Source organism: Chamaea fasciata, unplaced genomic scaffold, assembly GCF_029207755.1.
Source record: "Chamaea fasciata isolate MVZ Bird 193981 ecotype frontalis unplaced genomic scaffold, bChaFas1.0.hap1 SCAF_17, whole genome shotgun sequence".
Classification (NCBI taxonomy): domain Eukaryota; kingdom Metazoa; phylum Chordata; class Aves; order Passeriformes; family Sylviidae; genus Chamaea; species Chamaea fasciata.
In genome coordinates this window covers 4,928,964-4,941,212 of record NW_027094102.1, presented here as the reverse complement: position 1 = coordinate 4,941,212, position 12,249 = coordinate 4,928,964, and the positions used below count along the sequence as shown (strand labels likewise).

General features: G+C 43.7%; 1 protein-coding gene across 2 annotated transcripts in view; it reads right to left on the bottom strand.

The window, feature by feature from the left end:
- OSBPL2 (oxysterol binding protein like 2) overlaps nucleotides 1–11,770 on the bottom strand; it is a 33,879-nt gene extending 22,109 nt beyond the window's left edge. Inside the window, exons 1-2 of one of the 2 annotated variants that reach the window (XM_066198742.1) lie at nucleotides 11,684–11,770; nucleotides 10,806–10,894 (exon numbers count right to left, since the gene is read on the bottom strand). The gene's annotated coding sequence lies outside the window, so the exon portion shown is untranslated. The remainder of the gene's footprint in view (nucleotides 1–10,805; nucleotides 10,895–11,683) is intronic. The other variant, XM_066198744.1, reaches the window with a different exon arrangement.
- Between the last annotated feature and the right edge of the window lie 479 nt (nucleotides 11,771–12,249).

Below are 12,249 nucleotides of genomic sequence, written 5' to 3'. Positions count from 1 at the left end.
TGACAAGACAGGGAAAGGGAATTAGCAGCTTCCACATTTCTCCTGTGTACCAACACTCACACTTGACAAACACTAATTTTCCTGCTTCCTCCCATGGCAAAACATGGATTTTTGCATTCATAAGTAAACAGCTTTCTTTGATAGCACAGTAATTTTGAAGACAACTACTACCTGCCACAAGAACAAGTTGATTTACTGTGCCGCTCTTCTCTCTGTAGAAACACTTCATATACATTACTGTAAAATGTATCTTATTTACAGCAAGTTAAATTTCAGGCAAGTATAGCTAGAAGGAGCAGAGAACTTGACAGAAGGAAAAGCCAGATGACAAACCAAAAATTCTCCTTAGCAAGAGAATGAGCCTTACAGCATCCTTACCCACGAAAGCTGGGAACAAGAATGATCCTTGGTATCTTAAAGTCTGACCACTGCGTGAAAATGTTGGGTCTGACTCTACATCATGCAACCAATATGTAGTGACCCTGAGAGAAGTTTTGTCAGGCTGCTGCTATGCACTCCTGAAGAGACAACTGGAGATTTTTCCCTCTAGAAGGAATGTAAAGAACCAACGAAATTTTCCTCAGTAGAACCACACACTCTGCAAATAACTTACAGATTTGTGTAGCATTCCAGCTCTACTTTATGGATAGACTAAATTAGATTTTTTTTTTTTCCAGATGGTTGGCAACGGTGTAACGCAAATATTTTTACCTCACCCAATTTTAGTTTAAGGAGAAGAATGAGAAAATTTCATTTTCACTCTCACAAATGTTCACCAGGTTCCAACAACGAGGCAAGTACACAGCAATAAATGACAGCATGGCAATGCTATCGATATCTCCTCCAAAACAACCTCAATCTGTCAGTCTCAATTTTTTCCGATCCTGAAGATTCCACTGCTTTTGTGACAGTAGTTTCTCCAGAGTAATTATAACTTGCACAATTCCATTCCAATTAAGAGAAACAAAGCCAGAAGTGCACTCTGCTCCTAGGAGAAGAGTTTACCATGTTTGAAGCCAATTTCTTCTTTTTCTCTGCAAGAAACCAAACTGTGTTTCAAGTCTTTTTCCCCTGACTGCCCAGAACAAAAGCTGTTTGAATGTCTCACATACATGCAGTTCTTCTAACTGTCCATTTAGAGGGAGGAGCTAAACCAGCCCAATATGGGGCTCACCTAAGTTCATTAATTTAGTGTTTGCCTTGAAGTGTTTTATGTCTTTCAAGGACAGACATTATAGTTTGTCACTCTTCCCTTAGGAACCTCCCATTTCCTTGCTACTGTAGGATTTTATATCAATCTCTGCACCAGCAGAGATTTACTATTTACAAGTCCCCACCCTCCAAGTATCTTTGAAGATGCAAGACATTTATGACTTCAATTGTCTGCAAGCATTGCATCCTTCTAGCAAAACAGCTGCCAGTATTTCCAGGAGGAAGCTTATATATGTACGAGACACAGCCCTCTCATGATCAGGACTACAACTACATCATTTTCTCCACCTTTTCTTGCATCTTTCCTTCTTCTGTTTAGTCTTGTATAGAAGGCACTAAGAAAAAAACATTATGACTTACAAAACTGTCAAATATCATTAAGAGCCTCAGAATAAATAAGGTCAATACAGATGAATGCCAGTTTCTCCTCTTCTCTCTCCTGCACAATAATAATTGCATTACAAAAGGCCTTGTGAAGTGGAACTACATCCCACAGTGTAGAGACGACGACGGAGCTTTCCTATAAAAACACTCACCAAGTACAAATGAAGTGACCAGAATCAGAGACAAATGAAAAGCAGAGTTATGTTGTGCTCTCCTGACATCCACCTCACAGCACACCTGAAGCTCACTGCTATTTCAATCATATGCCTGTAAGTTATATACAAAATATTCACTGACATAATTTTAAATAATTACAGTTACAAATTGTCCTAAGGTGTTAGGAACATTTTGAAAAGGAAAAAAATAATATGTTTTGCTGAGTTACACTAGGAATAACTTCCCACTTGTATCACTTCTTTTACATACAGTTCTTTTATATAGCAGAGATTAACATGAATTTGCATGTAGCTGAACACACAGTGATAACAGCATTCAGCTTTCACGAGCCAAAAAGTTGGGATTAAATCCTCTTCTCTTACTAAGAGCAACAGCAAAAGTTACTTTCAACTAGGCTGAAATACCAGAAGACAAAAACACCCTGGTGGCTTCATATTCAGGATCTGTAATCTGTATTTCCTCCTCCATTCCCTGATGTTCACCAGAAGAATTAGCAGCCTTTATGGAAATTGCTGAAATTACTGAAAGAAGGGTGCAACACTCCTGTGTCAGACAGACCCCCAAGAGCTCAGGACCAGCCGCTGTCCTGGAAAATCTTTCATACATCTTTTATAAAGCATAAACATCCTGTCATGGTCTCACCTTTCAGTCCTACAGCGCAGAAGAAACACAAAATCTGTTTGGACATTTTCTTGCACACACAGTAACCAACAGGAATGTAACAACCAGGTTTCCATACAGACTTCACTTGCTGAGAGAACACTGTTCCAGCAGTTGAGGTTTGCTGGTTTACAGGTTAAAGTTATCTCTGTGGGCTTCACTTTGCAGGCAGGGCCAAGGGGCTGAGCCTGGGTAACCCAAGACAGGGACACCCAAATGTGCTTTTCCTGGGGAGCCCAGCCCAGCTGCACTCACCAAAACATCTCATCAGTAACAGGGAAAAGCTGCAAGTAGAGGCACCTTAAGAGAACTGGAAATTCCTCATTTGATGATGACAACACACCCCTGCCCACGACCACGTACAGATTTTGTGGTTTACAGGATAAGCAACAAAGCTTATCTACTTCCTCATATTTTAAGGCTATGGATTGATAGGAACTAATTTGATTTATTGTGGGATTTGTGTGCATGAGTACAAAAGGCTACATTTATTATTTTTGTATCAAAATAATTTCCCCACAGGAGAGATGCTATTTTTGAAGCTCACACAGAAAGACAACAGACAAAAATATCCAAAAAAAACCATAACACCCATCCAAACAGTCCAACTTTGATTGGGAAATCTGTACTGCAGCTGTATTATCTTTCACTCGGATACATTGTCCAGAATACTCACAATAAGATTTTACTCTTTGAAATAACCTTTAAAGTTGAGCATTAAAGCAATTTACAGAAAACAACTAAGCCTAACATAAGTCACTGAAGCACGTCTTGAACAAGTTATTTGGGCAGTACCTAGGTTTTCTAGTCATTTTGCTTATTTGCAGGCCAGCGCAAATAAGAGGGGAGGGAATTGCTCAGAATTCCAGAATTCCTGTCTTCCAGCACTACAGGAGAGGGAACAAACAGAAAGGGCTGTTCTAAACATGAGACAGGTCCCAGGAGGAGCTCAGGAACAAACTCCCTCCTCCCAGTGACCGCCACAGCCGTGATGCAGAGTGTAACAAACCATTCACACCACCCCAGCCCCAGCCAGGGCCCATGACCGAGGAAGAACAAAGTGGCAGCGGATCTGTCAATCAGCTGGGTGTGAACAATGTCACACAAAGGAGTCTGTCAGGCACAGAGCTGAAGCTGTCACTCCTCCCAGGTGATCTGGCTGCCCCTAACACGCTCTGCTTTCCAAAGCTCTGAGCAGGTCAGTGTCCCCGACAAGGTCACAGTCCCCAGCAGTAGATGGTACACGAATCCTCTTCCAGAAATACACCAGTCCCAGACTCTGCACAATTCCTATTTTAAACCATTTCCTCCCACTTGAACTTATTTTTAAAACCAGGACAACAAAAGCACGAGGCTTTGCAAATCACTTTATAAACTGCCTAATTTGCTCCACGCATTCTGTGACGTGCATGTGAGCATCTCTCTGAGAGGAGATGCACATTCCACCTCCCAGGGCTGCTCTCCAAAACCAGCGTGTGGGAATCCGCTGCCTTTATCTTGGTAAATTAGTAATCCCTCAAATTTGTCACTTCGTAGGCTTGTTCCTTCTCAAATTTCATTTTTCAGGAGAAAAATAACAAAAACAGCCAACTTATTTCAACCGTGACTCCGGATCCTAGGAACTTTTACACCAATTAAAGAATCCCGAAAACCTGTACCCCTGTAAGAGCTTAAACCTGCAACTACCCTAAGTTAATTCGACTAGTTCCTCCATCCTAACTTGTTCTTCCAGGTTAATCCTCAACAAAGACCCATCTGAATAACCAGAAGTTACTCCTCCTTAAAGAAACATTTACATTTCTATAGAAAGACCAGCATTTACAATGAGTGGCTCACCGGGCTGGAATGTGGCTTAGCAAGCTCAGGTTTGAAGCTGGCTGGGGACAGCTGCAGTGCCTTTTTCCTCTAGACCTCAAGCTGAAATTTCTCATCATGCAGCAATTCTGGAAAGCTTTGCTGACATCACCCTGCTAAATTAAAAATCCTGTATTTTTTTTTTTCTTTGAAAGCACGTGTTCTAGCTCTACATGACACATAAAACACTTGGTCCTAATGATTACACAGATACTGAATCTACCTGTGAAATCCAGGAACATTTCAGTAAAAGCAAGTACAGAATCAATAAGCAGTCATTAAAATAACCACAGAGGTTCACCAGCACGAGCAGGTAGGGTGACAGGAGTTCAGTATCCTGGAATTAAGAGTGGCACCAAAGAACTCATGAACTAGCACATTCATCAGCTTTTTCACATGCCTAACAAGGTTTTGTTGGGTGTGCATTTCCACAGTAAATTTTAAAATCATTTAAGTTTTTTAACGTCAAAAGAGAAAAATTGCAAGCAATTGAGAAAAAGGAAGAAGGAAAAAAAAGCCACTTGGGACCTTCCTCATGAAAAACATTTTCATTACTTTGATATGACAAGGGGGAATGTGAATTTTCAAACTGACAGAGGGCAGGTTTACATTATATATTAGAATGAAATTCTTCCCAGTGATGGTGCTGAGGCCCTGGCAGGGCTGCTCAGAGAAGCTGTGGCTGCCCCTGGATCCCTGGAGGTGTCCAAGGCCAGGCTGGATGGGACTTGGAGTAACCCGGGACAGTGGAAGGTGTCCCTGCCCATGGCAGGGGTGGAATGGGATGAGCTTTAAGGTCCTTTCCAACCCAAACCATTCTGTGCTTCTGTGACACTCTATGTTCAGGAGGTACCTCCTGTCCAGAGATTCCCAAAGAGCCAACAGAACATCAAACATCCACATCCTTCATAATAACACCAAAAATAAGAAATGTGGGGAAAAAAGAACACAAAATCCCCCAGTCTACAACATAACTGGCGGAATAAGAGCCAACCCCATCGTCTCTTGAGTCGCCAGCTGAAATAAAACATAGCTGTAGTACTTCAAGCGATAGAAATAAATAACTTGAACTGGAAGATAAATATTCATGTGTGTTTAATTCATACACATCTCCTGAAAACATCAAACTGCAGTGTTTCATCTCTGAATGAAAGCTTCAGCAAGGATGAATCTTAATTGACTCATGAAATTAGGTTACCAGCAACACTGGATCTAAAACATCTACAAAAATTAGCCAAGAAGCAAATTAAATTGGCAAGTTAGATTAACTGTTACGCACTTAAAATCTCTTCAGCCAGAGAACAGCCACACAGATGGCAGAATCCAGGAAAGGAGTTTCTTTACCAAGTGAGATTTGTTTCTTACTCCCAAGTTTGAATGTAATACCATCTGCCAGATGTCTTGGCAAGATAAAACTCTCTCTGCAACCACAGCAAGAGAAGGGCAATTTCCTTCTCAAATCTGTTAAATAAAGTGCAGAGAGGCTGAGTGAAGAGGATCAGCTCGGCCACTGTCACTTTTCCATTTCTTTGGAGATTGCAGCTGTCCCCACCACAGGCTTTTATGTCGTTGAGAGTCACTAAATGGCCTGGGGACAGTTCACTGCCAGAACTTGAAACAAAGATGACAGAAAACTGACCATCTGAAAGGTTAGCTTTGAACAAAGGAGCTGAGCGATTTATGGCAGGCAGCACCATGTTCTGTCCCCTCAGAAATACCAATTTTTGGTGATGCTTCACAGGAATTAAGAGACATAAGTGACAACTGAAAGACTACAAGTCTTGCTCTCAAAGGAATAAAGGCCACAAAACTTGTTTCTGCATCAGAACAAATGACAGTAATAGTCCCACACACTAATCACTGCCCCAGCCCAAAGCTTCAGTGCTGCTATCAAAAGCGTAATTTATTTAACATAAAAATTGTAAAGATGAATCTGGACAGAAAATATCCACCCAGAATACTGCTCAATTATCTATGGAATCATTGGCTATTCCCCATGTTCACTTCAGCCAAAAATCCTGTTCTACAGCCAAGGATACTGGCTTGCAGAACTTCATTCAAATCCAACAAACAGAACAAGGAAACTTGATTCCAGCAGATTAATATTTTTTGATGCAAAACACTTCATTGAAATTCATACAGAGAATTCTGCAAATGTTCTTCTTTCTTAACACTACCTCAATATCTGAGGCATTTTTCCACCTGAGAGCATCTGGCACAGCATTTTTCAGACTCTGTAACCTTCCCTTGGAAACTATTTCATGGCCCGTGACTGTAAAAAATGACAAAATTCTGTTCTCCACACCTCTCCACGCATGATGCATAATGCCAGGTTTGATCACGAGTGATAAATCCGCTCATTTCTAGCCACACTGTTAAAAAAAATAAATCATTCAATACTGCATTGTAAAACTAGTTATTTCTTAGTTGTTTCCCAGGGATCTGTTTTATCTTACCTGTAAGAGAGAAGGTGGGAAGTAATCAATAACTGCAAGCACAGTGGCTTTGGACACAAGTGTCAGTAGATACATAATTAATCCTTTAGGAACACTTCTCTGAAGATAAAATTAAAGATGCTCGGGTATTTCTCATCATAATGCAACCACCCCTGCAAATTGATCACTGAAGCTTATGAAGACAGTTATAGCAGAAAACATCACTGGAGAAAACCCCTAGAACAGCAAGAATAGTTATATGTTCATAGATCTTCCTCCTCCAAGGCAGCTTTGTCTCTGTGGACTCATTCCCTCCAGACAGATACAGGTTTACATTTACTCTGCACAAGGTATTTTGCAAATAATTTTCACAGAGACTCTTAGACAATTATGGTAACAATTATATTGCAAATAAAGCAGGAGGATGACAGTGACTAACCCACCGCAAAGCCCTACAGTAAGAAACCACATTTTTATGCCTATCACCAACTCCTCACGCAGATTCCACAGCATGAGCTCCTGCACACAGCTAACAGACTATTTGTAAGGGGGTTTTAAGAAGACACCACAAATTTACAGAAGCTTTAGTAAGCCAGAGTTTATGCTATGATTGTATTTCCTTTAAAGCTGCATTTATAGTAAATACCTACTGGATTCCAGGATAAGGTTGCTACTCCGTTTGCTGTTGTCAAGACATTAAAAAGATAAAACAAAATTAACTTTGACTCCTCAAGACAGGACAAATACCTCCATTTAGAGCAAAGTTTTAATAAAGAATCCACCCAGCTATCTGCTCAGTAACATCAACCCACTTGGGTAACAGAACGTGCACAGCACTTTGCTTAAAACAAAAGGAGAGCATGTACACAAAGTTATTTACACCTCAGAAGATGGGCAGCATTTTTGTTCCACTGTTAAACAACCACTCAACAGATTTATTATTCTAGTGCAAAACCTCGAAAGAACCCATGCACGGGGCAGTTCTGCCCTCCTGAAAAAGTTCTCCCTTCAGTCAGCACACGCTGCTGAAGAGCCCCTCATGAACAGGCTGGTGAGAGAATTTCTCTGCAGCCTTAACACACACAAGTTCCATCTCCGGGAGCTATAAAAGGGATTTTCCTCCTCACTTGATTGCCCTGACACGTTGTAGGGAGCAGAGGAGCTGGTTAGTGAGCTAGGGAGCTGAACCAGAGTGACGTGAACCACAGACACCTTAGAATTCACACACTTTTGCCACCTTCAACCTCCACCATCACTAGAGTCAAAACACAGTGAGATCTACTAACAGATTCTTTTGGGAGCCAAAAAAAAAAATCTTACTCAGAAGTGTAAAAATAACACTAGTAAAAATATAATGAAGTTATTTATCCAGTCATGGAAACACATTTCTTGACCGGTACCCTAAGCATGCAAACCTGGCAATACCCCAGAGGTTCACAGCATCCCAAGAGCCTTTATCTCATCCAAACCTGAGCAGCACAGCAAAGGAACTGGACTGGGGCAGGAACACCACAGACCAGTCTGGTCTAACACCGAGCACAGCCATTCCGTGTCCAACAGAGCAAAGAGAGCAACAAACTTGTTCCCAAACTTGAACTACAAAACCCACAAAACCAAGAGGGCCAAGACTAAAAGGTCCAGCTCTGCTTCTGCAGCTGCAGGGACAATTCACCTTTTGTGCACCCTCCCTCCCACCAGATGGATAAACAAGCCCAGGAGGACAACACTCTGCAGCCTCTGCATTTTCTGAATGGAGAGCTGCTGCAATCTACTACCAACCTGTCTCATTAAATTATGTGCATAATAAAACGTACTGAATTAATCTAAATGATCTGTCTAGACCAGCAAATGAATTTCCAACTGCAACTGTATTTAAGGGAAGAAAAAAAAAATCAAGTTTAAGTAAGCTTAGTCTATTCTTGTAACTTATTGATCCTGAAAATTAAGACATTATCTTTGTGCACTGAATCAACAGTACATTTTTAAAGAGTATAACTGAAAGTTATGGTAAGCCACATTTGACACATTCTAATTGCTTGTTGCTCTCCTGCAACTTGCTTTTACAAGCCTTTAAGGATACAAAGCAAATAATTACATCATCATACATTTGTCTGCACAGTAATTATTAAGATGCAAGGATTGAGATAACGAATTCTTGAATTCCAAGTTCTGTGGTGGTCCATCCCATAAAATAATAAAACCCATTAAAGATCTGCTATAAAGCATAACCTCTGGGTTTTTTTTGCAGCAGGAAAAACATCAAAGTCCCCTCCCTATGTCCAAAGTGACAGACACAGGGTGAGCAACTTATTCCCTGCTCTCACTTTCCAATTTATTCAGCTTGGAGAAGACACCCATGTGATCAGCTACATATTTACAAGCTCAGCAACAACATTCAAGCTCTTGAGCACTCCATATTTAACACATATCCTTTGTAAGAACCAAACATTTTAGTTACTTCACAAAGAGGAGACTAAACTCCAAGCGTTTTACAACATCATACCAGTGTCAAATACAGACATTTCTTGTATCTCCCTGAAGCAGGTGACAAAACTGACGCTGAGTGAAGGATTAGAAAAATGGCACCTCGTAAACAGAAGGCCTAGATATGAACAGCATGATGTAACACTGCATTTGTTCAAGGACAAGCTACTTCAAATACCAAAGCTAATAAATTATCTGCTTAAAAATTCAGCGTACTTGCAGGCTAATCTTGCTTTCAAACAACAGCAAAAAAAAAAAAAAAAATCATCTGACTGGCACTACAAACAGTGATTTAAAAATATAGCCTTATCAAAGCAAAAAAAAAAAGCCCGATTGGGACGTTTTCCAGCCAACACTAAGATAACAGAAAGCAAAGCTTTCCACCTTTGTTCTAGGTCAGCATATGTGAAGTTCACACAGTAGAATTCACAAGAAGAAAGACTGAAAGAAATACCAGTTTCAGTCATAAGATCTGCCAATGGAAAGCAGTAACAGTATTAAAAGTGACTTAAAGAAACCATCCAAGAAATTATCTTCTGTGATCACATGTCAGCCAACAAATAACTAATAGCCACACTGCTTTTCAATACTGCATCAACTGAAACCTTTATCCCATCTCGTCTTTAACTACCTGTAAGCACAGGGTTTGCTGTCTAATCACCATTTTCTATCTCAAAACTTTTGCCTTCTGTTTCTAAGATTATTTTGGCATGGCCGAAGAGCCAGTTCTGGAGGAAAAAACGCCGTATTTTTTCCTGGACAGCAGACAGCATCTCCTTTTGAGGACTTCCTGAAGTTACAAGTTCATCATGAGGTGCTGTTGGTTCAGGAAAGCAACAGTAAGAATCACTCCTGATTCTCTCCCAGACTGCCCTCAGCTTTCTGTCACATGGTCAAACATGTGAATGGCTCAACAACTATTTTAAGAAAAAGCTGTGTTTACTGTAACTGAAAACCCAAGGGGTTACTTAGGGGGAAAATCAGCACTGGGAATTTCTTGCTTCCATTGCCAGTTTAGCCAGTTCTCCTGCTCCCATCCCACGGCACAGCTTCATGTTTGGAAGTGGCCCAAGTCACTGCTTCCAGAAATTGCCCTGAGGTTTCACAAGTCCCTCAGCACGCTGGTGGTAAAGTTTGTTAAGATGATACCACACATGGTTGCCCCCAGATGGCAACATGAACATGGATTTATAGAACTTCTGAAGGATAAGTTGGAACGATCGAATTTATTTTTCCTTGCGTGCAAAGCTTTAGAAAAGGAAACACAATGGGAAGACTGGCAAGTCAACACTGCAGATCCACGCTTCCTTTTTACTTTTCCTGGAATCTCAGTGAAGGCTATGCAATTTAGCTGAGAAAATTCACAGTAAATGGAAGAAGTAGCTGCTTACACTCAACATGCTTTGGCAGATACTTCTGAAAGGAAACACAAGGTTATGGCACACATAAAAGCCAGGAGGTGATTCTGAACCTGCATTTGAAATTCTGGCCTGCAAGTGCTGCACAGTAACAAACTGCTTCCAAAAGGAGTCCTGAATCCAAACATACAGAGAGTACAAATATGATCAATAACCATATTAAATAAGTGGCATCTTATACCTTTATTACCATGCAGAAGTTCTGGTGGCATGTTATTTAAAAAAAAGCCTTTTTTCCTGCTATTTTTCCCATCTTGCTTGTCTCCTTCTCTGTAAGAGAAACATGGGAGTAGGTGACTGAAAAACAAAATTTTAAAAAAAAGCCAACCCCAAATAAACCCCAACTGCTCGCTGTGCTTCAGCTGTGACCTAAAAGGCCCCTTGAGGCTCCTGCGCTGTGCTGAAACCGAGCCCAGCACATCCCTCCGGGGAGCCGGGTGACTCGTAGACTCCTTTGCTCAACTACCCAGCTGCAAAAGCAACGGGACAAACACGGCAAAACCAGAAAAAAACCCAACGCCGGGGCTGACGGAGCTGCAGTGACCCTCTGCACAGCAACGTCCTTCAGCCCCCGCTGCCTGCCCGGCCCCGGGGAGCCCAGTGGATGCGGCGGAACGGGGCAGGGCTCAGGACGGGATCACGGCACCGGGCACGGCTCAGCACCGAGGAGAACCACAGCACCGGGCAGGATTGACAGCGCCGGGCACGGCTCAGCACGGGCACGGCTCAGCACCGGCACAGTCACAGCACCGGGCAGGGCTCAGCACCTGCCCGCGCCGCCGCCGCCGCCGCCGCCGCTGCAGAACGGGCCCGCGGCCCGCAGCGCCCCGATCCCGCCGGGCGGGTCCCGGCCCCCTCGGCCGCCGGGACGGGAGAAGCGTTGGGGCAGCCGCTCCCCTGCCCGCCCCCGCCGCACTGACAGCGCGGCCCGCGGCCCGCTGAGGACGGGAGCCCCGAGCCGGGCCCGAACGCGGCTGTGGGGGCGCTGGGGCCGGGAGGGGGAGCGGAGGCCCCGGGGGAGCGGAGCGCGGCGGCCCCGGGCCCGGCCCGCGGCGTTACCTGCACCGGCTCCAGCGACGGCACCGCGGACACCGAGGCGGAAGTGCGGCCCTGGCCGCGGCGGATTGGCAGGCGCCTCCGCCAATCGCAGAGCGCGGCCGCGCCCCGCCGTTGCCGAGACGACCAATCAGCTCCCCGTCGTCCCGCTGGGAGGCGGGGAGAATGCTAATGAGGCGCCGAGCTTGACCGCCCCGGGCCGCGCCACCGCTGGGGAGACCGCTGGCCAATGGCGCAGGGGATATGCAGATGAGGGCGTGGCTATGCAGATGAGGCGGTACCGGCAGCCCCCGGGGCGCGGGGACCGCTCACCGAGCGCATTCCCAGAGGTTTTTGGGGTCCCCCCGGCAAGAATGACTGCCTTGTGGCTGCTCTTACCTGTGTGATTTGTGGGACACTTGAGCTGGCAGCTGATTGTAGAGTGTTACTTGGCTTGCTGGAAGAGCAGTAGGAAAAGGTGTCATTCTCAAAGACAGGGGGCAGTGGAATAATCTGCTTGGTCAGTTTCCTGATGGTTTATGGGGGTGGGGGTCTTCAGCTGGATATGTACTTGTAGATGCTGTAACTGG